The 23,199-nt window shown below is 50.5% G+C and overlaps 1 protein-coding gene across 3 annotated transcripts in view; it reads left to right on the forward strand.

Moving 5' to 3' along the window:
• GAK (cyclin G associated kinase) overlaps nucleotides 1–23,199 on the forward strand; it is a 1,898,577-nt gene that overhangs the window by 500,331 nt on the left and 1,375,047 nt on the right. The window lies entirely within an intron of this gene.

Raw genomic sequence — 23,199 nt, forward strand, 5'->3', positions numbered from 1 at the left:
TCTGTCGGGGGAGTAGGTCTGCTTTCCCCCCCTAAAACAGGGTCGTGGGATTTATAGCGCTTCTGGTCAAAGGTCAGCTTGGACTGAGTCCTGTCGGATTTGCCCATCTTCCTTACTGATGTAGCTCGGTTATACACAAGACGGTGCTGAAGACCCCTGCAGGTGCCAGACGTTATAGGTTGACCGGAAGACCCCCCTCGGGTTGCAGTCCGTGGGGCCCCCCGTCCCGAAGATGTTGTGCGATGTATGGCTGCAGCGCTGCAAAGCGTTCCTGCCGCAAGGAGCTCCTCCTATTATTACTTGCCGCTCCTGCAGACTTTGCGCCACCTCTTCCCCAGGGGTTGCCAGGCTGTGCCGCTCCACTGTGGTTGCGGGGTTGGACAACCAAGGTTGTCCTGCAAGGAGCTCTGTGCTGCGCTGCACTCTAGTTACACCACTCAGCAGGGGCCCAAATTAATAATACTATGGCAGCCAGACACGTCTGTGTGTGTGTGGAGGAAGTCCAGCTCCCACTGTGCGCCCCCACCGTGGCTCCCACCTCTGTCCCGCTCAGCTCGGTCCCCTAGGCCTCACCCCAGAGGAATTGTTATGCCTGTGCGTGCTCCCTGTTTTTGAGACCTTAGCCGCCTTTCCCCAACACTAATTTTGGTCAGAGCAGCTCTCCGCAGGATCGTTGGCCCTGTACCTGTCGCAGTGCCTTGAGTTGAGCAATGTGCAAGTTCCAACTAGTACACCAGCCAGCCGCTCGATCCGAGTCACACACTCTGCACGATCTTTCTGAGTCCCAACCTCTGCAGCGACAGTGCAGTAGTGACCTGGTGCCCATGCCACAATATTTTGCTCTGCGCCACAATGCAAGTAGACAACGCAATCTGCTAGAGACTACCGAGTTCCTGCCCTCAGGTGTTGCGCCCCTATAGTTCTCCACTCCTAGTGCCTGCCTCCGTAGTAAGCTATGCAAAACAGGGCACACAGGCCGTGAAGGCACATGTGTTGGCTGACTTTTGTGGCCCTCCCAGCTGCAGGTAAAAGGGCGGCTCCGCCCGTCCACTAAACTGACTCGTCCTTCAGAGCTCCAGAGGATCGCTGATTTCCCCCCCCATGCGCGTTCATCCGCTCTGCCCTGTACCATCTGAAAGAAACACGTTAGTTAGATTCCTCACCTTAGAATATCCCCAGGCGTCAGACTGGATCCGGAAGATTTTTCGTCAGCAATACCCCTTGCGCGTCGCTAGGCGTCGTCTGCGGCTCCGCGTCCGTCGTCGGCGTCGTGCGCCGGAATGACGTCGTCGGAGTACTTAGACGCCCCCTCGCGCGCTGACGTCAGTTCTTCTTTTTTCCGCGCCAGTAAGCGCAGATCCGGGAGAGCTACCCCTTTTAGTCTTTTTTGACTAAATCTTTTTGATCATTTTTGATCCTTGTCTGTCGACATCTGGTGCCGGTAGGATGCCTGGGTTCAAGGCTTGTGAAGATTGTCATCGACTGATGTCGGTGACCGATCACCACCGCCGGTGCCTCTACTGCTTAGGCCTCGACCACGACGCGGAGTCGTGCAACGACTGTCAGGCCCTGACTTCGAAGGCTAGGCGGGAGCGGTCCCGCAAGCTTCTGGAGCTTCGCCACTCGGCTCCGCGTCGTGCGCGATCCCGGTCCAGGAGGAGGTCCAAGGATCGCTCGCGGAGCCCTAGCCGACGCCACCATCGCTCGTCGGGCTCCAAGTCGTCGGGTAAGTCCAAACACTCTAAGAAGTCCAAGCGGCGACATCGCTCTTCGGACTCCCCTCGCCGGTCGCGCGACTCGGCCGAGGGTCCTAGTGGTTCCACCCCCGCGGCTCCGGCGGAGCCGCAGGTGCCGCGTCCGCCCCCATACCTTCCGGTCCCTGGGGCTGACACGGCGCCGGCGGAGATCAGTGCCTTCCTCTCGGCCATGAGGAGCCTGGCCCCGCCGTCGACGCCCGCTGGCGCGCCTTCGGGCCCCGCGGACTCGACTGGGCGACCTCGCGTGCCGGCGGCTCCGGCCCCGGCGCCGTCGACGACTCCGGTCTCGACGCCGCAGGTCCCCGCGGGGCCCTTGCCTGGGCCCCAGTCGACGCCGGTTGACCTTGTCACTCCTCCACCGGCGCCGACGCCTGAACCACCGACGCCGTCACCGGCGCCACCGACGCCGACGCCTGTGACGCCGACGCCCCGGTTTAGCGCTCATCAGGACCCGACGCCGGCACGGCGTCCGCCGACGCCGCATCCGACGCCGCTTGAGTCCTACCATCTCTACAGTCCGGTTCCGATCATTCCTCCTGTTTATCAGGAATCGGAAGAAGGGGGCGACTGGGAGGGGTTCGAGGACCCTCTGGCTGTTCAGTCACAGCTTTCTCAGGACTGGGCAGATGAACTGGGGGAGGCCAGCGGGCTGGACACCTCGCCAGACGCTGGATTCACTTCTCCTCCGACCGTGGCTTCGGAGGAGGGTGCAGCATTTTCTGTGGTGCTGCGCAAGGCGGCTGAGGCCCTTGGGCTCGAGTTGCCTGCCGTGGCTGTGAGGACCAACATCCTCACTGAGGTGCTTCAAACCTCAGCAAGCTCCACTGAGCCTCTGCTGCCGTTCAACGAGGCCCTCACTGACGTTCTGCAGGGCACCTGGTCCAAGCCCTCCACAGTTCCTCCTGTGGATAGGAACGTTGCCAGGCGCCACCGCCCTGCTCCGGGCGACCCCAGTTTCCTGTCCCAACACCCCACCCCCGAGAGTCTGGTTATCCAGGCCTCTACTTCCCAATCCTCCTTCCCGACCGCTCCGCCGGACCAGGATTCCAAGAGACTCGAGCAGTTTGGCAAGAAACTGTTCTCGTCCCTTAGTTTGGGCCTGCGGTCCTTAAATACCGCCTGTCTCTTGGACCGTTATTCCCATTCCCTGTGGGATACGGTGGAGGACGTGCTGCCCCTGTGTCCGGAGGAGGTCCGGACGCGTCTTACCCAGGCTTTGGCCGATGGGAGGGATGCGGCACGGCACGCCATAAGATGTGGGCTTGACACCACGGACTCGCTAGGTCGGGCGATTTCCACCACGGTGGCGCTCCGCCGCCACGCCTGGATGCGGTCCACGTCATTTTCCGGGGATGTCCAGAACACCCTCATGGACATGCCCTTTGATGGCACTCGCCTGTTTGGTGAGAAGGCGGACAGTGCGCTGAACCGTTTTAAGGACTCCCGGGCTACGGCCAAGTCCTTGGGCCTCTCGGCTCCGCGGGCGCACACCTCCGCTTTTCGCCCCTTTCGTGGCCAAGGAAGGGGCGCCTCCTCCCGTCCGCAAAGCCACCAGCCGCAGAACCAACCTGCGCGCGGTCGCGGACGTGGCTTCCGCCGTGGCGGAAATGGAGGCCGACGTGGTCAGCCCACATCCACCCCGGCAGCATCCGCCTCAAAGCCTTCCTAGTCCGAGCTTTCAGGCCCATACCACGCCAGTGGGCGGCAGAGTTCGCCATCACCTGCTCCACTGGCGGTCCATAACATCGGACAGGTGGGTGCTGCAAATCGTCCGAAGGGGCTACTCCCTCCCCTTCGAGACGACCCCTCCAGCCATGCCACCGCAGCACCACCGTATCTCGGGGGATCATTTGGATCTTCTCCGCGAGGAAGTTTCGGCTCTCTTGGCCAAGGGGGCCGTCGAGCGCGTTCCGGGTCCAGAAGTAGGTCGTGGTTGTTATTCCCACTACTTTCTGGTTCCCAAGAAGGGCAAGGGGGGCCTGCGCCCTATCTTGGACCTCCGGAACGTCAATGCCTTCCTCCGAAAGGAAAGGTTCAAGATGCTAACGTTGGCTCAGGTTTTAGCTGCCCTAGACCCTGGAGACTGGATGGTAGCGTTGGACTTGCAGGACGCATATTTCCATATCCCCGTCCTGCCGGCCCACCGGCGTTACCTGCGGTTCACGGTGGGCCAAGAGCACTTTCAGTTTACCGTGCTCCCCTTCGGCCTCACCAGTGCCCCTCGGGTGTTCACGAAAGTGATGGCGGTGGTCGCAGCTCATCTGCGCAGATCAGGGGTCCCAGTCTTCCCCTATCTCGACGACTGGTTGTTGAAGGCGGGCTCGCCCCAGGCAGTCGTCTCCCACCTCCAGACTACGGCGGATCTCCTGCATTTGCTGGGGTTTTCCATCAACGTGCCGAAGTCACACTTGAGCCCCTCTCAGAAGCTCCTCTTCATCGGAGCGGTTCTCGATTCGGCGCAGTTCCGTGTCCATCCTCCGGAACAGCGGGTCCGGGATATACAGGCCCTGATTCCCATCTTTCGGCCTCTATCCCGGGTTTCGGTCAGGCTAGTGTTGCGGCTTCTGGGGCTGATGGCCTCCTGCATCCTACTAGTGCATCACGCCAGGCGGCGCATGCGGGCTCTGCAGTGGGACCTGAAGTTTCAGTGGGCCCAGCATCACGGCAACCTGTCCGACCATGTCTTGATCTCGGAGGGCACTGCACAGCAGTTGCAGTGGTGGCTCACGGACCGCGAGTGGGTCAAGGGCAAGAGCCTCTCCCTTCCCCAACCGGAGCATGTCGTAGTGACGGATGCGTCCCTCCTGGGATGGGGTGGCCATATGGGAGAGGCGGAGATCAGAGGCCTCTGGTCTCCGGCGGAGTCTCGTCTCCACATCAACCTGTTGGAGTTGAGAGCGATCCGGCTTGCACTGAAAGCCTTCCTTCCCTCTGTCAGGGGAAGTGTCGTGCAGGTGTTCACGGACAACACCACCGCCATGTGGTACTGCAACAAACAGGGCGGGGTGGGGTCGTGGACCCTTTGTCAGGAGGCTCTGCGCCTCTGGACATGGCTGGAACACCAGGGCGTCACCCTGGTGGTTCAACATCTGGCGGGCTCTCTGAACGCCAGAGCAGACGAACTCAGCCGCCGGTGCATGATGGATCACGAATGGCGTCTGAACTCCGAAGTGGTGCAAGGCCTCTTTCAGCAGTGGGGAGAGCCTTGGTTAGATCTATTCGCCACCGAAGAGAACGCGCAATGTCAGCAGTTCTGCGCGTTGGAATTTCCAAGGCGGCACTCGCTCGGCGACGCTTTTCGTCACGAGTGGAGTTGCGGTCTGTTGTACGCCTTTCCGCCTATACCACTTCTGCCCAGAGTGCTGAAGAAGATCAGGCGCGACCGGGCCCAAGTCATCTTGGTGGCTCCGGATTGGGCACGAAGATACTGGTATCCCGAGCTACTCAGTCTGTTGACCGATCCCCCGATACGTCTGCCCCTTCGGGAGGATCTTCTGTCGCAGCAGCAGGGGACGGTCCTCCACCCGAACCTGTCCAGCCTCCACCTCCATGCGTGGAGATTGAGCGGCGGCAGTTGATGCCATTTGACTTGCCTCCTGAAGTCTGTGATATCATTCTGGCAGCCAGGCGTCCCTCCACAAAGTCGGTATACGCCTGCCGGTGGAACAAATTTGTGGCATGGTGCACAGCAAAGGCTGTGGATCCCCTTTCCGCCCCTCTTTCTGAGGTTCTCCTCTTCCTTCTTTCTCTGGCCCGGCAGGGCTCTGCCCTGGGCACCCTGAAAGGTTATCTTGCTGCCATCTCCGCCTTCTTGCGGCTTCCTGATCAGCCTTCTCTTTTCAAGTCCCCTGTGGTTACACGCTTTCTCAAAGGCATTACACACACGTTCCCTCCTGTCCCTTTTGTAATGCCTCAGTGGGACTTGAATCTGGTTTTGACATTCCTGATGTGCGCTCCCTTCGAGCCTCTTCACAATTGCCCTCTTCGTCTTCTAACTCTAAAGACTGCTTTTCTGGTAGCCATCACCTCGGCTAGACGGGTGAGTGAGCTCCAGGCTTTATCTTCAAAGCCTCCTTTTCTATCTGTTCATCCGGACAAGGTTGTCCTTCGGCCTCGTCCCTCCTTTCTTCCTAAAGTGGTAACTCCATTTCACCTTGGGCAGTCTGTCACCTTGCCCACCTTCTTTCCGCCTCCGCATCCTTCCAAAGAGGAAGAGAGGCTCCACCGTCTGGACCCAAAACGTGCGCTCTCCTTTTATCTGGACCGCACCAAACAGTTCCGGGTGGACGACCAGCTTTTTGTTGGGTACGTGGGCGCTAAGAAGGGGAAAGCTGTGCACAAACGAACCATCTCTCGGTGGGTCGTTTTGTGTATAACAATCTGCTATTCCTTGGCTAAAAAGGACCCTCCTGTTGGGCTGCGTGCCCATTCTACTCGGGCCACGGCGGCTACTACTGCCTTGGGACGGGGAGTCCCTTTGCATGACATCTGTCAGGCGGCGACGTGGGCTTCGCTACACACGTTTGCCAGGCATTATTGCCTTGACAGCCAAGTCCGGAGGGATGGCTTCTTTGGCCGTTCTGTCCTCCAGGACTTTCTGGTGTGATCTTGGTTCGCAGACCCACCACCGGGGATGGTATTGCTTGGGTATCTATTCTAAGGTGAGGAATCTAACTAACGTGTTTCTTTCAGATGAACAAGTTACTAACCTTCGGTAACGATGTATCTGTAAGAAACATTAGTTAGTTAGATTCCTCACCGACCCACCCATCCTCCCCGTTCTGCGAACTGACATCTAGGGTTAAGGTTGTCCTTTCAGGCCCCTAGATTTTCTTTTTGGCACCAGTGTCGGTCTTTGCATGGCTCTGCGTTCCTGGCGCGGAAGGCTATGTACAAGAACTGACGTCAGCGCGCGAGGGCGGCGTCTAAGTACTCCGACGACGTCATTCCGGCGCACGACGCCGACGACGGACGCGGAGCCGCAGACGACGCCTAGCGACGCGCAAGGGGTATTGCTGACGAAAAATCTTCCGGATCCAGTCTGACGCCTGGGGATATTCTAAGGTGAGGAATCTAACTAACTAATGTTTCTTACAGATACATCGTTACCGAAGGTTAGTAACTTGTTCTTCACTGCCGGCGCCCCTCTGTGATTATTGCGGCTCCGGTCGCCCCGTTCTCGTTGGGAGAGTGGGGGGGGGGGATAGGGTGGACGGGCTCTCCGCCGTCGCTGGAATAGGCAGACAAGTGTTCCCTTCACCTTGGTAGCAGTCCCTTACTCCCGCTACCAGTCCGCAGCAGCACTACAAGCGATGCCAGCACTTCGAGCTTCAATCCACTCAGGCCCGGCTCCTTAATTTGGAGGGGACCGGCCCATCCGAGTTCACGACCCCGCACACACTGCAACATTGCGCCGCCCCGCTCCTCACTGCAGCACGGGGATCGACGGCCTCGCACTCCTCGGCAGTCAGCTGCTGTATCTTCGGCTCGGGAAGGGCCTCAGGGTCCAGGATAAAAGTCCTGTGTTGCCGCGAAGTTCCCACGACTGGGTCACCGTCACCAGCCAGAATTCTAGCGGTGTGAGGCAGGATAATGACAGGATAGTTTATCTAAGCTCTGGAGCTCGAGGCTCAAGTGGCCATCTTTGCCGCGAGCCAAGCTCCGCCCCAAGGGTGATAAAGAATTACTGCTGGGTTTGGCACTATTGGACAACAGGGTACTACTATCGGATTAATTGTCCTTAAATCTTGGGCAATCCTATACTTTCCACTCGGTTTCATAATTCCCATAATAGGTGAATTACAAGGACTGCTTAGTATCTTTTAGAATACCTTGTTCAATCATCATTTCGATCACAGGCTTTACTCCCGCAATTGTTTCAGGACTCATTTTGTAAGGTCGGGTTTTTAAAAAATCTGCGACTTGTTTGACTGTTATTTGAATAGGATCAACTCCTGTCAATAAGCCAATGTCTTTTCCTGAAAAATCCCACACATCAGTCAACACAGTTTCTCTCAATTCAACAGGCAAATCCTTTGCTGTAAATAAAGGATATAATTCATTCACCTCTGTCCCTTGCCTTGCCATCTTAAAGACTTTTTCATCTTTCGTATGAAATGCTATTCCATCTGGTGTACAATAGATGGTGCAATTCATTTTGCACAACAAGTCTCTCCCTAAAAGGTTTACTGGACTTGTATCGCACACCACAAAACGATGTAAATCTCGAAGGTCTCCAATTTGCACTTTCATCGGTTACGTTACTGGAATTTTAATCAATTGATTCGTAACACCTACAACTTGGATATTATCTTCTGAGAGGGGTAGGTTGGGAATTTCCACAGTTCTCACAGTGAACGGGTAGTGCCTGTGTCTACAAGGAATCTAATCACATTACCTTCTACTTCTCTATCCACAAAAGGACCACACTGATCTGCCTCTAGGTGTGCGCTAAGCACACACTCCTCCCCCCTCAAGTACAGTCTTTGAGATGTATTTGAATCACTCCCTTGGGACTGTAACCAATATTGTGAAGCCATTCAAATTTTGTTTTGCTGTATTATCCATGTGAAAACCCATACTTGCACTGTATCTCTGTACTTGACCTTTCATATTCTGATTTGGCATAGGCGCTTGAGGTATTTGAGATTGAGTTATTTTTAAAGCTTGTCCTCTCCCATCTGGTATTTGTAAATTCTGATTCTGCATCTGAACTAACTGATTCTGATTCATATTACTAACACCTGTACCACCACTTTTATTCGTCATCAAACTCCTACACTCGCGTATCCAATGTCCAAATATACTGGAAGAATGACACGGATATTTCTTCTTCCTATCCTCTTTATTATTTCTATCTCTTACACCACCACCCTCAGTAGCAGTCACATTCTAAGTATCTTGAACACTCTGATCTTTGCCCTGGAAACCTGATTGAGAAAAATCCACAAAACCACATTTCTGTGCTGCTTTCATCGGATCCTTCTTTAGTTTTTCTTTCAACTTGTTTCAATATCATCACTACAATATTTACAATATTTAAATGCTGTTGAATCATCATGCTAATCTCTGGTCTCAAGCCAAACACAAACCTATATACAAAATGACCCATGTCTTTGTCAGTGATATTATCAATGCCACTATATTGTCTAAATACTCGAAGAAGCCTCTCATAGTAAGCATGCACTGTCTCTTTTGTTTCTTGTGTAGGTCTGTCTATTTTACCCAAATCTGTCTCTTTTGGCAAAATCTCCCCTTTAAATAGGTTATGACATGATTATACTTTTTCATCTCTTCATCAGAGGGTGCGCCAGTTTTTGCATCTCTTGGGTATTCTTCTTTCGGCCAATCTTCTGCAATTTTACACTCAATCCACAAATCAGCTGGTACTACAATATCAAATAAACCATTTAAGTCTTTCCACTAAACCTTTGAAACTTTCACAAACCTCTCTACTTGTTTGTACCACTCTACTGGTTTTTATCTAAATCTGGGAAATTAGTTTGTGAAAGACCATAGGTCCTGTCTTGACCATGGGATGTGAACATATCCACCTCCTGGTACTTCTCTCATTGGATATATCATTCTCTTCCAGGGGATCCTCATCAATAGTCATAAGCACTGAATATTCCCGCCCATGTGCGGGAACCCCGGAAATAATACAATTATATATGAAAAACACATATATATACAGCTCTGTATATGTATAAACATATATTATTTTTTCCAAGCCAATGCAGCCCCCATAGTAGGCTAGACAATGTAGATATAAATATCCAATAACACACCATACGTATAATAATACACCTAAATCTCTTTTTTTTTTTTTTAGGTAAAAACTCATAAGAAAGAAAAGAAAACACTGTGCCAATCACAGATCCACAAAACATTGTTAGCCCGCAGGCTGCATTGCAATACAATACCATAGAGACTGAAAAGCCTTGTACAGGTAAAAACTGGCACCGTGCCTTTAAGGCAGCCCTGATTCCAATATCCCATCATGCCTCAGGGGTGACAGTTGGGTCAGTTGTTCTTTCCGGCTCCTTCTGTCAGGACCCTGGAATTCAGCTCTCTTCAGTTTTGACTTTCTAGTCAAGAATTGCTAGTTTTCTAGTGAATTTTTCCTGATTTTGCTGACAGATTTCAAAACTTTTTTCTGTCAGAAAAAGCCTTCCTTGTTCATGCCCTGTCTATCCTGTGGCAAAAAGGCTTCTTCGGATACTCACGATGTGTGTATCATCTGTCTACCGGATACTCATTCTCCTGCTTCCTGTCGACATTGTAAGGACCTTTCTAAGAGACTTTGAAAGTAAGGAAGAGGATTAGGCTTTATGGCCTTTCTGAAATGCGGTCGACGTCGAAGCAGTTGATCCCTGTGTGTTCTCCATCGGCGTCGGGCTCGGCGTCGAAGACTCCAGCGGCGGGATCGTCGTTGAGAGGTGAGGAGGCCAGGGAGACTCATGCTTCCAAGAGAAAATCAACGTCGATGCAAGATCCGGCAGCGAAACGCATTCGTTCGTCGTCGAAAACTTCGCCATCGAGGAAATATCGTTCGGCGTCGTAGGAGAAACATCATCGTTCGACGTCGAAGTCAACATCTAGACGAACGTCGAAGGAAAGAAGGTCGACGTCGAAATCGGCTTCGAGGCGAAGGTCGTCGTCAAAAGAACACGGGCGCTCATCGCCGTCGAGACTTGATTCGCCGTCGAGGGAGAAGCGATAGTCGTCGAAGACCTTGCCGACGTCGAGACGAAGATCGTCGTCAGAGCATGAATCGACGTCGAGGCGGTCGCCTCCATCTGGATCGACGTTGAGGCAGGCGCCTCCGTCGTTAAAGATGTCCATGACGTCGGCGAAGATACAGACGTCGAGGCGAAGTTCCCCGTTGGGATCTAGGCCTCCGTCCAGGAGAAGCCCTCCATCGACGACAAGGCTCTCGACGTCGAGGCATGACTCATCGCCGGTTATCCACTCGGCAAAAGTCCAATTGGTCGCACACTGCTACACCTACCAGCGTGTTGCCCCAAAGAATTGTGGTCCCTGAAGTCAGCGTCAGCGGGTACGCCTATGCCCGAGTAATGAGTGCAAGTAAGTGTAGCGTTCGCCATCCCTGGACACGTGTTTCGAGGTAGTTGCCTCTCGTCAGCAGGGAGTAGGTGAGTGTGTAGGGTTGCTGTGTAGGCTGCTAAAATAAGTGTTCTCAGGTAAAGTACCTCTCGTAGCGCGCAGGTGCGTAACCATGAGCTCGTCAGCTCCACCGGCTCAAGGAGCCTGAATATTAACAAAAGTCCAATTGGTCGCACACTGCTGCACCTACCAGCGTGTTGCCCCAAAGAATTGTGGTCCCTGAAGTCAGCGTCGGCGTGTACGCCTATGCCCGAGTAATGAGTGCAAGTAAGTGTAGCGTTAGCCATCCCTGGACACGTGTTTCGAGGTAGTTGCCTCTCGTCAGCAGGGAGTAGGTTATCCACTCGGCGTCGAGGTCCAGATCTCTGGCGATAGGCCTATCACCGTCGAGACAGTCCTCCGCTGTGAGGTATCAGGAAACGTCGTAACTTCTATTGACGTACAGGTCAGCGTCGAGTCGCAAGTCTCCGCATAGAGTGAAGTATACACCGGATGTGGCATCGGCGCATGATTCAGCCTCTGGCTCTCTGCCTATTTCTATTTCACGTACAGCCTCAGCAGGATCAGGATCTCCTCCTTCAAGATCTAGATCACCTGAAGTGATAAATTCATCTCCAGCTCCTATTTCACCAATAGAGCATCCTGGCCCAACAAGTCCACAATTGACAGCTTCACTGACGCCACTAAGGCAAAGCCCCACCAGAGTGTTGCCTCAGTCCATACCACCACGTATGCCTTCCATGGCGCATGCAGTAAGCATTTCCTTATCCAGATTGAGGAATCTTACCCAGTCTAGGAGACCAGCAAGTTCCCACTCTCGGGAAAGAGAGAATGATCGGCGCTCACGTTCGCCCAGGAGAAGATCGAGGTCCACCTCTCGCAGAAGAGAGTCGTTGCGATCTGAGAGAAGACGGCGTAGGTCTCCTACATCCTCTTCTTCAAGTCGTTCTTCCAAAAGAGATTACTCCCCCACACTTTCAGATACTCCTCCATCTCGAGTTTCTCCAGTGGATGACATCCGCACTTTTCAAGATGTTTTGTGCAGAGGAGCGGCAAAGTTGAACATTCCAATGCCTGTTCAAGAGACAACTTCCTCAGTCATCTTTGAGACCCGTCATGAGAGAATGGCGTCTCGTCCACTGTTGCCCCTGGTTCCTGGGTTGCTTAAACCAGTGATGGACGTCTTCCTCATGCCGGCTACCATCAAGTCAGCTCCGGCGCGAATACTTAAGAAATATCGTCCTGCTCCGGAGGATCCTCTGTTTCTCAAGGCGGACCCTCCACCTGACTCTGTGATCACTGCAGCCGCCAGGAAAACTCACTCAGTGGCTTTGTCATCCACAGTGCCGCCAGACAAAGAAAGCAAGACGCAAGACTCTTCTGGGAGAAGAGTATGCGGATCGGCTGCCTCCAGTTTGAAAGTTGCCAGTGCCTCAGCGCTCTTGGGGCGCTACGACAGATCACTTTGGGATTCTCTCCAAAGATTCATAGAGAAACTTCCTCAGGAGGATAGAAAGGACTTTGAGGAGATCTTGCAGGAGGGCAATCTGGTCTCTAATCAAGTCATAAGTGCGGCAGCAGATGGAGCAACGCTGGCAGCTCACTCCTACGCCCATGGTATTTCAGCCAGAAGATTTTCTTGGCTAAGATTAACGGCTCTTAACCTGAGGCACAAGCCAGAATTGTCAATCTGCCTTTTTCTGGGAGTTCGCTTTTTGGTTCACATACCGATGACGAGATGGCTCGTATGAATTCAGAACTCGAGACCATGAAAGCCGTGGGGTTAGAGAAAAGGAAAGGGTTCCGTTGTCGTAGGGGAACTGACAGGCGTACCTTCCAGCAGAGGGTTCAAACCCCTCACTGGCAGAAGAACCAAGACCAGCAAGGACAGAAAAAACAACAATTTCAGTCCCGCATATCAACTAGAGGACGAGGAAACAACCGCCAGTCCAACAGTGGAAACAAGGCTCAAGGCAAGCAATGAGCAATCGCTTCCTCCAATACCGTCCACCGCTCCGGTGGGAGGAAGTATTTCGCGACATCTTCCAGAGTGGCAAAACATCACCAGAGACAAGTGGGTTCTAACAATACTGCAACATGGATACACTCTTCGTTTCCGGAGACCTCCTCCATCTGTCCACCCGGTACATTCGTCTCATCAACTCAAGATGCTAAGAGAAGAGGTGGCAACCCTCCTACTCAAATCGGCCATAGAAAGGGTTCCGAGAGCGCAGAGAGGGAGAGGAGTCTACTCCAGATATTTTCTAATTCAGAAGAGATGTACAAAAACAGAGTTCAGACCCATCTTGGATTTACGAACACTCAACAAAAATATCAAGAGGGAGAAGTTTTGCATGCTTGCACTTCACCAAATATTTCCACATCTCCGTCGAGGCGATTGGATGTGCTCGCTGGACCTGCAAGACGCGTATTTTCATATACCCATCTGCCAGCGTCATTGGAAATTCCTAAGATTCGTGGTAGGAACCTCCCACTACCAGTTCAAGGTTCTACCATATGGCCTGAAATCAGCACCTCGAGTGTTCACAAAGTGCATGGCGGTGGTAGCTGCTACCCTGAGGCGCGCAGGAGTCTTCGTCTATCCCTATCTAGACGACTAGTTACTAAAAGGTCCATCGCCTCAGACTGTAAGTTCACAGCTGACACGCTGCCTGGATCTTTGTCACAGATTGGGGCTCCAGGTGAATCACAAGAAATCCACCTTCCCACCAACGCAAAGGATACACTACCTGGGAGCGATTATAGATTCCGAACTAGGAAAAATGTTTCCTTCGGAGGAGAGACAGTTATCCCTCGCTCAAAAAGGCAAACGTGTCATGGTCAACAATCTATCTACAGCACAACAGATATCATCCCTGCTAGGGGCCATGGCATCTTGCATATTCCTAGTGCCCAACGCCAGGTTGCGGATGCGTCCTCTCCAACAGGATCTAGAGGACAAATGGGACCAAAAGTCTTCTCTGTGGGAGGACAGAGTGTGTCTTCTGACAACGGCCAGGCAGTCTATCAAGTGGTGGTTGAAGCCGAGCAATCTACAGGTGGGGATTCCTTTCCATCAGGAACCTCCATCGCAAGCACTGATCACCGACGCATCGCTACAAGGTTGGGGCGCGCATCTGGGGTCTCTACAGACTCAGGGGCTTTGGTCCAGCAGCGAGTAGCTATATCACATCAACATGCTAGAGCTCAGGGCAGTACATCTCGCCCTCAAGGCGTTCCTGCCATCAATCAGCACGAGTTCCATTTTAGTACAAACGGACAACACCACCACGATGTACTACCTGAACAAGCAGGGGTTACTCGTTCCAGGACACTCTCGCTGGAGGCTCAATCCCTGTGGCACTGGATCCTGACAAGGAACATGTCCATAACGGCGGTGCACCTGCCAGGCGAGCTCAACGTTCAAGCGGACTCAATCAGTCAGCACTTTCAAGACCCAGAGGACTGGGTCCTCAACTACGAGGTGCTAGAGAACATTTTCGAGGAGTGGGGTCGTCCGCAAGTAGATCTCTTCGCGGATGAAAACACAAAATGCCGAGGCTTCGCCTCAAGGTACTATCGACCAGGGTCTCTGGGGAATGCCCTTTTGATCGACTGGACAATGACATTTGTGTACGCCTTTCCTCCTTTTCCGCTAATCCTGAAAGTGGTGACCAAGCTGCAACACTCGACCACCAAGATGATCCTAATAGCACCGGACTGGCCGAGGCAGTGTTGGTACCCAGATCTCCTTCACCTATCGATCCGCCCGCACAAGCGTCTGCCGTGCAGGCCGGACTTGCTAACCAAGATTCAGGGGAGGATTTACCATCCCAACCTTCCCTCGCTCAGCTTAACAGCATGGCTCCTGAAGTCCTCCAGTATGGCCATTTAAACCTTCCCCAGGAATGTATGACCATATTGAAGGAAGCTAAGAGGCCTTCTACGAGACACTCATATTTCTGTAAGTGGAAGAGATTTTATTTATGGTGTATTCAAAATCAATATAACCCTACGAAATGTCAAGAGGAAGTGATATTACCTTATCTGCTTCACTTAGCCAGGGTGGGGTTGAAATTCTCCTCCATCAAAGTGCACCTGGCGGCCATTACGGCCTATAGGCGCTCTCCATCTCCTCATTCGTTCTTTAAGATTCAAGTGGTAAAAGATTTTTTGCAGGGACTCAAAAAGGTTTACTCCCCAGTGAGGCCTCCCTCGCCTCCTTGGGAGCTGGTTCTTTCAAAGCTTATGAGTCCACCTTTCGAACCCATACATAAGGCTACATTACAGCACCTTACGTGGAAAGCAGCCTTCTTGGTAGCTATCACCTCAGCACGTAGGGTTAGTGAAATACAGGCCCTCTGCTCAAAAGAACCCTACACAGTTTTTCACCTTAATAGGGTGGTGATGAGGACTCATCCTTCTTTTTTTACCTAAGGTGGTGTCCGACTTTCATGTGAATCAGTCTATCTCACTTCCATCTTTCTTTCCCAACCCTTCCTCGCCAGCTGAGAGGGCGTTGCACTCTTTGGCTATTAAACGAGTTCTCAAATTTTACCTAGATAGAACTAAGGCTGTCAAAGTCTGACCAATTGTTTGTAAACTATGGTGCTGTCCGTACAGGTTTTACAGCATCTAAATGTTCTATTGCCAGATGGATTGTGTCAAGCATTAAATTAGCTTACCAACTAGCTCAGAAACCGTTATGGCCTCTAACTAAGGCACATTCCACACGAGGGAAATCGGCTACTGCTGCGTTTCTCAATAATGTCCCACTCTCCGAGATCTGTAAAGCAGCTACTTGGAGATCTGTCCATACTTTCACGAGACATTATTGTCTGGACTTGGACACCAGAGCAGACATTCAAGTAGGGCAAGCCACCTTGAGGAATCTGTTCAACAACTGATTGTTTCGGTTGTTATCTTCAATGTATAGTGCAGTTCTCATTTGCCTGCGGTGGAAGGTAGGCTTGCTATTCTATTCAGTGCTTATGACTATTGATGAGGATCCCCTGGAAGAGAAGGATAAGTTACTTACCTGTAATCCTAGTTCTCTTCCAGGGGTATCCTCATCAAAGTCATAAGCAACCCACCGCCTCCCCAGGCAAATGAGAGGACTGTATTATTAAATATGGAAGAAGTATATCTTTGTGTCTAGGACTACAGGTCCGGCAAAGAACAACTGACCCAACTGTCACCCCTGAGGCATGATGGGATATTGGAATCAGGGCTGCCTTAAAGGCACGGTGGCAGTTTTTACCTGTACAAGGCTTTTCAGTCTCTATGGTATTGTATTGCAATGCAGCCTGCAGGCTAACAATGTTTTGTGGATCCGTGTTTGGCACAGTGTTTTCTTTTCTTTCTTATGAGTTTTTACCTCAAAAAAAAAAAAAGAGATTTAGGTGTATTATTAGACGTATGGTGTGTTATTGGATAATCATATCTACAATGTCTAGCCTACTATGGGGGCTGCATTGGCTTGGAAAAAATAATATATGTTTATACCTATACAGAGCTGTATATATATGTGTTTTTCATATATAATTGTATTATTTCTGGGGTTCCCGCACATGGGCGGGAATATTCAGTGCTTATGACTATTGATGAGGATCCCCTGGAAGAGAATGATATATCCCATGAGAGAAGTACCAGAGGTGGATATGTTCACATCCCATGGTCAAGACAGGACCTATGATCTTTCACAAACTAATTTCCCAGATTTAGATAAAAACCAGTAGAGTGGTACAAACAAGTAGAGAGGTTTGTGAAAGTTTCAAAGGTTTAGTGGAAAGACTTAGATGGTTTATTTGATATTGTAGTACCAGCGGATTTGTGGATTGAGTGTAAAATTGCAGAAGATTGGCAGAAAGAAGAATACCCAAGAGATGCAAAAACTGGCGCACCCTCTGATGAAGAGATGAAAAAGTATAATCATGTCATGACCTATTTAAAGGGAAGATTTTGCCAAAAGAGACAGATTTGGTTAAAATAGACAGACCTACACAAGAAACAAGAGACAGTGCATGCTTACTATGAGAGGCTTCTTCGAGTATTTAGACAATATAGTGGCATTGATAAATATCACTGACAAAGACATGGGTCATTTTGTATATAGGTATGTGTTTGGCTTGAGACCAGAGATTAGCATGATGATTCAACAGCATTTAAATATTGTAAATATTGTAGTGATGATATTGATAGTTTTTACCTCATTAAAAAAAAAAAAAGATTTAGGTGCATTATTATACCTATGGTGTTATTGGATATTTATATCTACATTGTCTAACCTACTATGGGGGCTGCATTGGCTTGGAAAAAATAATATATGTTTATACATATACAGAGCTGTATATATATGTGTTTTTCATACATAATTTTATTATTTCCGGGGTCCCCGCACATGGGCGGGAATATTCAGTGCTTATGACTTTGATGAGGATACCCCTGGAAGAGAACTAGGATTACAGGTAAGTAACTTATCCTTTCAGTCGCTTCTGTACCCGTTTCTCTCACTGGAAACATTGATAAAACACTTGTATTTACAACTGTTTCTTCCTTCTTTTTAGCCCATTTTCCTTTCCAATGATCCAACTCATCCCATCGTCTCAAAGTGTTAATTAACTCCTTAATCTGCAATTGTTTCCCTGAAGCATTCAAACTCTCCAGATCTTTGTCACTGAAATCCAATCTATATGTTTTCTGTAAGGCCTTTGACCTTTCTATATCCACTCCATATGTCTGTGCAACTTCAGCAAACTTCTCATGAAGATTCCTCACCCTCATTGTGATATTTTTACACAAGAATAACAACTCTTCTTCCTGATATCTACTTAATCTCCCTGGACTTATCGTGCCCAATATCATTTCATTCAAATCTGCTTTGAATCTGCCTACATCTGGAAGAGATAATTAGTTATAGATTCCTTACCTGTAGAATTTCCCCCGGGCGTCAGACTGGATCCGGAGAATTTTTCATCAGCCGTACCCCTGCGCATCGAAAGGTGGCATCTGTCGGCTCCACGTTCGGCGTTGGCATCATGGTCGCAGGGACGATGTTGTGGTAGCTACTTAGACGCCGCCCTCGTGCTCCGACGTCAGTTCTTTCTTTTTCCGCACAAGCCAGCGCAGATCCGGAGAGAGCGGTACTTCCAGTCACTTTTTGACTGACTTTTTGCGACTTTTGTCGACACCGTTTTTTGAGTCTGTCGTCTCCTGGTGGACACAGAGATGTCCAGTCGTCCTCGGCCCAGCTTCAAGGCTTGCGACATCTGTCGCAAGCTGATGTCAGTTTCGGATCAGCACCGCGTGTGCCTGTGGTGCCTGGAGCGCGACTATGATCCCAAGTCGTGCTCCGACTGCTGGAACTTGAATCCGAAGTCTTTGCAGGAGCGGTCCCGAAAGCTTCTCGAGGCCTGGCAGTCCGCTCTGCGCCGCTCGAGGTCCTGGTCGCTTGGGAAGTCGAGGGACCGGTCGCGAAGTCGCCACCACTCATCCTTGAAGTCTTCGCACTCCTCGCATAAGTCGAAGCACAAGAAGTTGTTGAAGCATTGTCGCTCTTCGACTTCTTTCTGTCCGTTGGCCGACACAATGAGGGATGCAGACGGTGCCCGTGCCACGGCTCTGTGTGCGGAGCCCGAAGGGTCGATTCCGAGTTTCCCTCCTTTTCCGGGAGCCGGAGCGACCTCTGCCCAGCTTCTGAGTTTCTACAAAGCGATGCATGCCATCCATAGGCAGCCCGACTCTGCTGGCGCGCCTTCGGCCTTCGACATCGGCGGCTCCTGCACCTCAGGGTTCCCTTGGATCCAGGCCTGGATCCGAATCGGCGCTGGTTGACCTTACAACGCTTCCCCCGGTGCAGATTCTACCTGCGTCGACCCCCTGCCTCCACCCTGATTTGGACACTGAGCCGGACCGATGTCGACCGGTGCCGGATCCAGGCCGAGCGATACTTTTGTACCTCTGTTCTACCCTGGTGTTCACGACGGGCCAGATTGGCACCCAAAGGAGGGTGAGGAGGACTGAGAGAGGTCTGTGGACCCTTTAGTTGACCAGTTGGATGAACCAGACTGGACAGAGGAGTTGCGGAACCCAATCGTCAGGATACCTCCACAGACCTTGGCATGCTGTCTCCTCCTACCGTGGCTATGGAGGAGGGTGCTTCATACGCAGTGGTGTTGCGTAGGGCGGGCCGAGGCCCTCAACCTAGAGCTACCTTTGGTGGCGGTCAGGACGAATCTCCTGACAGAGGTGCATCAATCGGCAGTGGCCATTTCGGAGCCCCTGCTGCCTTTCAATGAAGCCCTTACTTACATTGTTTTGGGCACCTGGTCAAGTCCCAACACAGGGGCTCCTGTGGATAGGGTGATTGCCCGACGCCACCGTCTGGCTCCGGGTGACCCCTCTTTCCTCTCCCAACACCCCCACCCCTGAGATCTGGGTGGTCCAAGCCTCTACATCCAAAGGCGCATTCCCTAACGCACCACCTGATCGGGAATACAAAAAGCTGGACCATCTTGGAACTACTGTCTGTAAACACTGCATGCCTGTTGGGACTTTACACCCACTCTTTGTTGGATACGGTAGCGCAGGTGGTGCCACAGTTCCCGGAGCAGGCCCAGGCCATGCTCTCCTGTGGAGTCGCCATGGGGAGAGATGCTGCCAAGTTTACCATCAGATGTGGACTGGATATCGCTGACTCACTAGGCAGGACAATTTCAACGTCGGTAGTCCTTCAACGCTACACCTGGCTGAGGTCGACTGGTTTTTCTGGGGATGTCTTGGCTAACTTGCTGGACATGCCTTTTGATGGCTGTCGCCTGTTCAGCGACAAAGCAGACAAAGCGTTAGAGCGCTTCAAGGACTCCCGGGCTACGGCCAAGTCCTTGGGCCTCTCTACCTGCTCTACGCAGTCTGCTTTTTGCCCCTCTCATGGCTACGAAAGGGGTGCACTGCCACGTTGCACCCAGGGCCATAGGCCGACGCAAGCTGTCCAGCCCCTATGCAGCTGAGGACTGGGACCCACCGTTGTGGGTCTAGGGGCCAGAGAGCGGTGGCCAGTCCACCAGCGCCCCTTCTGCAGCACCCTCCAAACCCTCCTAGTCAGACCTTTCCGGCCCACCAGTCGCCAGTGGGTGGTAGGATTCGCCATCACCTCCCCCACTGGCACTCCATCACGTCGGACATGTGGGTTTTGCAGTTAGTGTGAAGGAGCTACTCCCTCCCCTTCGAGACTACCCCTCCATCCATGCCACCTCAGTACCATCCCATGTCGGAGGATCACTTGGCCCTTCTCCAACCAGACTTTAAGGCTCTCTTGGCCAAGGAAGCCATCAAGCACATTCCTGCCGCAGAAGTAGATCGTGGTTGTTATTCCCACTACTTTCTGGTGCCCAAGAAGGAAAAGCGCCTACGTCCTATCTTGGATCTCCGGAACTTCAACTGCTTTGTCCAAAAGGAGAAGTTCAAAATGTTGACCCTCGCTCAGGTCCTGTCTGCTCTCGACGCTGGAGACTGGATGCTAGCGTTGGACTTGCAGGACGCTTACTTTCACATCCCCATCCTGCCAGCCCACCGGCGTTACCTACGGTTCACAGTAGGCCACGAGCAAGTTCATCGTGCTCCCCTTTGGCCTTACCCGCGCCCCTCGGGTTTCACGAAAGTGATGGCGGTGGTCGCAGCTCATCTTCGCAGATCAGGGGTTCCAGTCTTCCCCCATCTCGACGTCTGGCTGTTGAAGGCAGGCTTGCCCTAGGCAGTCATCTCCCACCTCCAGACTACGGCCTACCTCTGTATCCGCTGGGGTTCACCATCAATGTGCCGAAGTCGCACCTGATTCCCTCTCAGAAGCTCCTTTTCATTGGAGCAGTTCTAGACACAGCGCATTTTCAGGCTTATCCTCCCGAAAAGCGAGTTGGGATATTTGAGCTATGATTCAGATCTTTCAGCCTCTATTTTCGAGTTTCGGTCAGAATGACCTTGAGGCTACTGGGACTCATGGCCTCCTGCACCCTGCTGGTGGACTATGTCAGGTGACATATGCGGGCTCTGCATTGGGACCTGAAGTTCCAGTGGGCACAGCATCAGGGGAATCTGTCCGATTTCGTTCAGATCTCGGAAGGCACTGTTCGACAATTGCAGTGGTGGCTGAAGAACCAGGATTGGGTCGAAGGCAGATCCCTTTCCCTTCCCCAACCATAGTTCACAGTGGTGACAGATGCATCACTGCTGGGGTGGGAGCCACATGGGAGAGGCGGAGATCAGAGGCCTCTCTGGACTTGGTTTCAACTCACTCATCTGATATCTCAAATTCTCTAAAATCCTGGTGTTAAAAGTACCATACTCCGGAAATGCCAAATTACCATTTCTCGGTATACTTCAACCAATTTTCCAACCATGTACACATATGGTAACCTTTTTCTAATGACATAAAAGAAACAGGCATATCCTCAGGTTCTACAGGAATTCCCTCTCTAATCAGTATAGGCTCATACTTTCTAGGTTTTCAACAATTTTATTAACTTCATTACTGTTTCAATAGATCGCTAAAACTCTTATTCAAGAAACCTCCTTCCGTACTTCTAACAAATCCAATAGGTTCCCATTGACCAATTCCAGCGCGAATCACACCAACCAACCAATAACAGCGTGTTTCTCTTTGGGACGATTCACGCTAGCTTTCCAATAGCAGCGCGGTTCTTTGTGATGTCAGTATAACTCCTTCAGCTGACCCTCCCTTTACAAACATTATTGGCAACTATTTACACAACTTTAAACAAACAAGGTTAGAACACATAGGCATTCCAGCTTGTCTGCTCCACTAAAAGAAGATGGATACAAACTCTCCAAGAACACTCACACAACTAGTAAAATCTCTGACCAGCGTGATTCTACTCTCATTCAAGTGAAGACTTTCGGGACTTCTCCAGATGCGCTTTCTAAAGGTACCCAAATAGATCTCTACTAAACTAACTCCAAAGTTCCCTGTGCAATACTGACAATATGACTATTGCTCAATACTTGCATCAACAGCAGACAACGCAATACTACTTAGTGTATGCCCACACTAAGACAAGCCCTTGGGCTTATCCTGGGATTTTAGGCCTCTTCAAACCTGCAAACAAATTCCTCTAAGGTCAAAACCGGTACGACCCCTACATGTAATAAAAATACAAAGATTAATAACAATAATCTTCATCTCAATTAATTACCAATATAAACAATCTACACTAACCATCCTAATGCTGCTACCAAAAACTGATAGCGCGTGGTACAGTGGAAAATGAGACTTTGGCTAACTAGGCTGAGTGTGTATGATTACACAACACGCCGAATAGTCTAAATAAATCGCTATATTATAAGACTGAAATTTGGCCCATATCATCATCAGGTCCTTCGACAGATCGGAGAGTTGACAGGGATTTGGCAAAGATCTAGATGAATATCCCCCTCATGAGGACCTAGAACAAAGGGAATATTGTACAAACCACTCTACATATAACTATATATATTTCCCATTATTTACAACAATTTATGAAACGGAGCTGGTTGTTTAATGGGAATATTTGAGCCAGGCTATTACAAGAAAACTAGATGTAAGCTAGTGAAAGCAACCGACAAAGTATGGTTACAGCTCAAGCGACATTTAGTGGAATTTTGTACACCTACCTCTACTACGCCTTTATTGCCAAATATCTTTCAAGATACATTGATGGAAAGGTGGAGACAGAAGGGTATTAAATTAAAAGGGGACTTCTATAATGAAACTCGGCTTTGTTCTTTTTTGGAGCTGCAGTCATTGTTTGGTTTACCAAAGGGGGAATTTTTTAAATTTTTAGATTCACGTTTTTCTTTTTTAAAGAAAATGAATTAAAATCAATAGAAAAGATCCTGATTATTAAGGCAGCTAGACAAAGGGATAGAATAGGTGTTATTTATGAATTCTTGATGCAGACTCAAAAGGATGACTTAGATGCTCGAGATTCTAAGTGGATTAACGTAATGTGAAGATGTGAGTGATATTAGAGATTAATACGATGTTGCACTAAAATGTATGAAATGTAGTTTTTTTTTCTTTTTAGTTATCCTCAGGCATTTGCACTTTCTCATGTGGCATGTAGCTGAAATTTGATGTAAGATATTTTGTGTATATATTGGCACTTTATTAATTGTATGGCGAGACATCTCAAAATAATGGCCGGTTTTATGATTTTCATACTGTGCATATTGATCAATTCATATGTGTATTCTTTGTATGATCCTGCTGATCTTGTCTATTAATGCTGGTGTATCGTATTTGCACAAGGGTGAAATAATAATT

Source organism: Triturus cristatus, chromosome 2_1 (assembly GCF_964204655.1).
Source record: "Triturus cristatus chromosome 2_1, aTriCri1.1, whole genome shotgun sequence".
Classification (NCBI taxonomy): domain Eukaryota; kingdom Metazoa; phylum Chordata; class Amphibia; order Caudata; family Salamandridae; genus Triturus; species Triturus cristatus.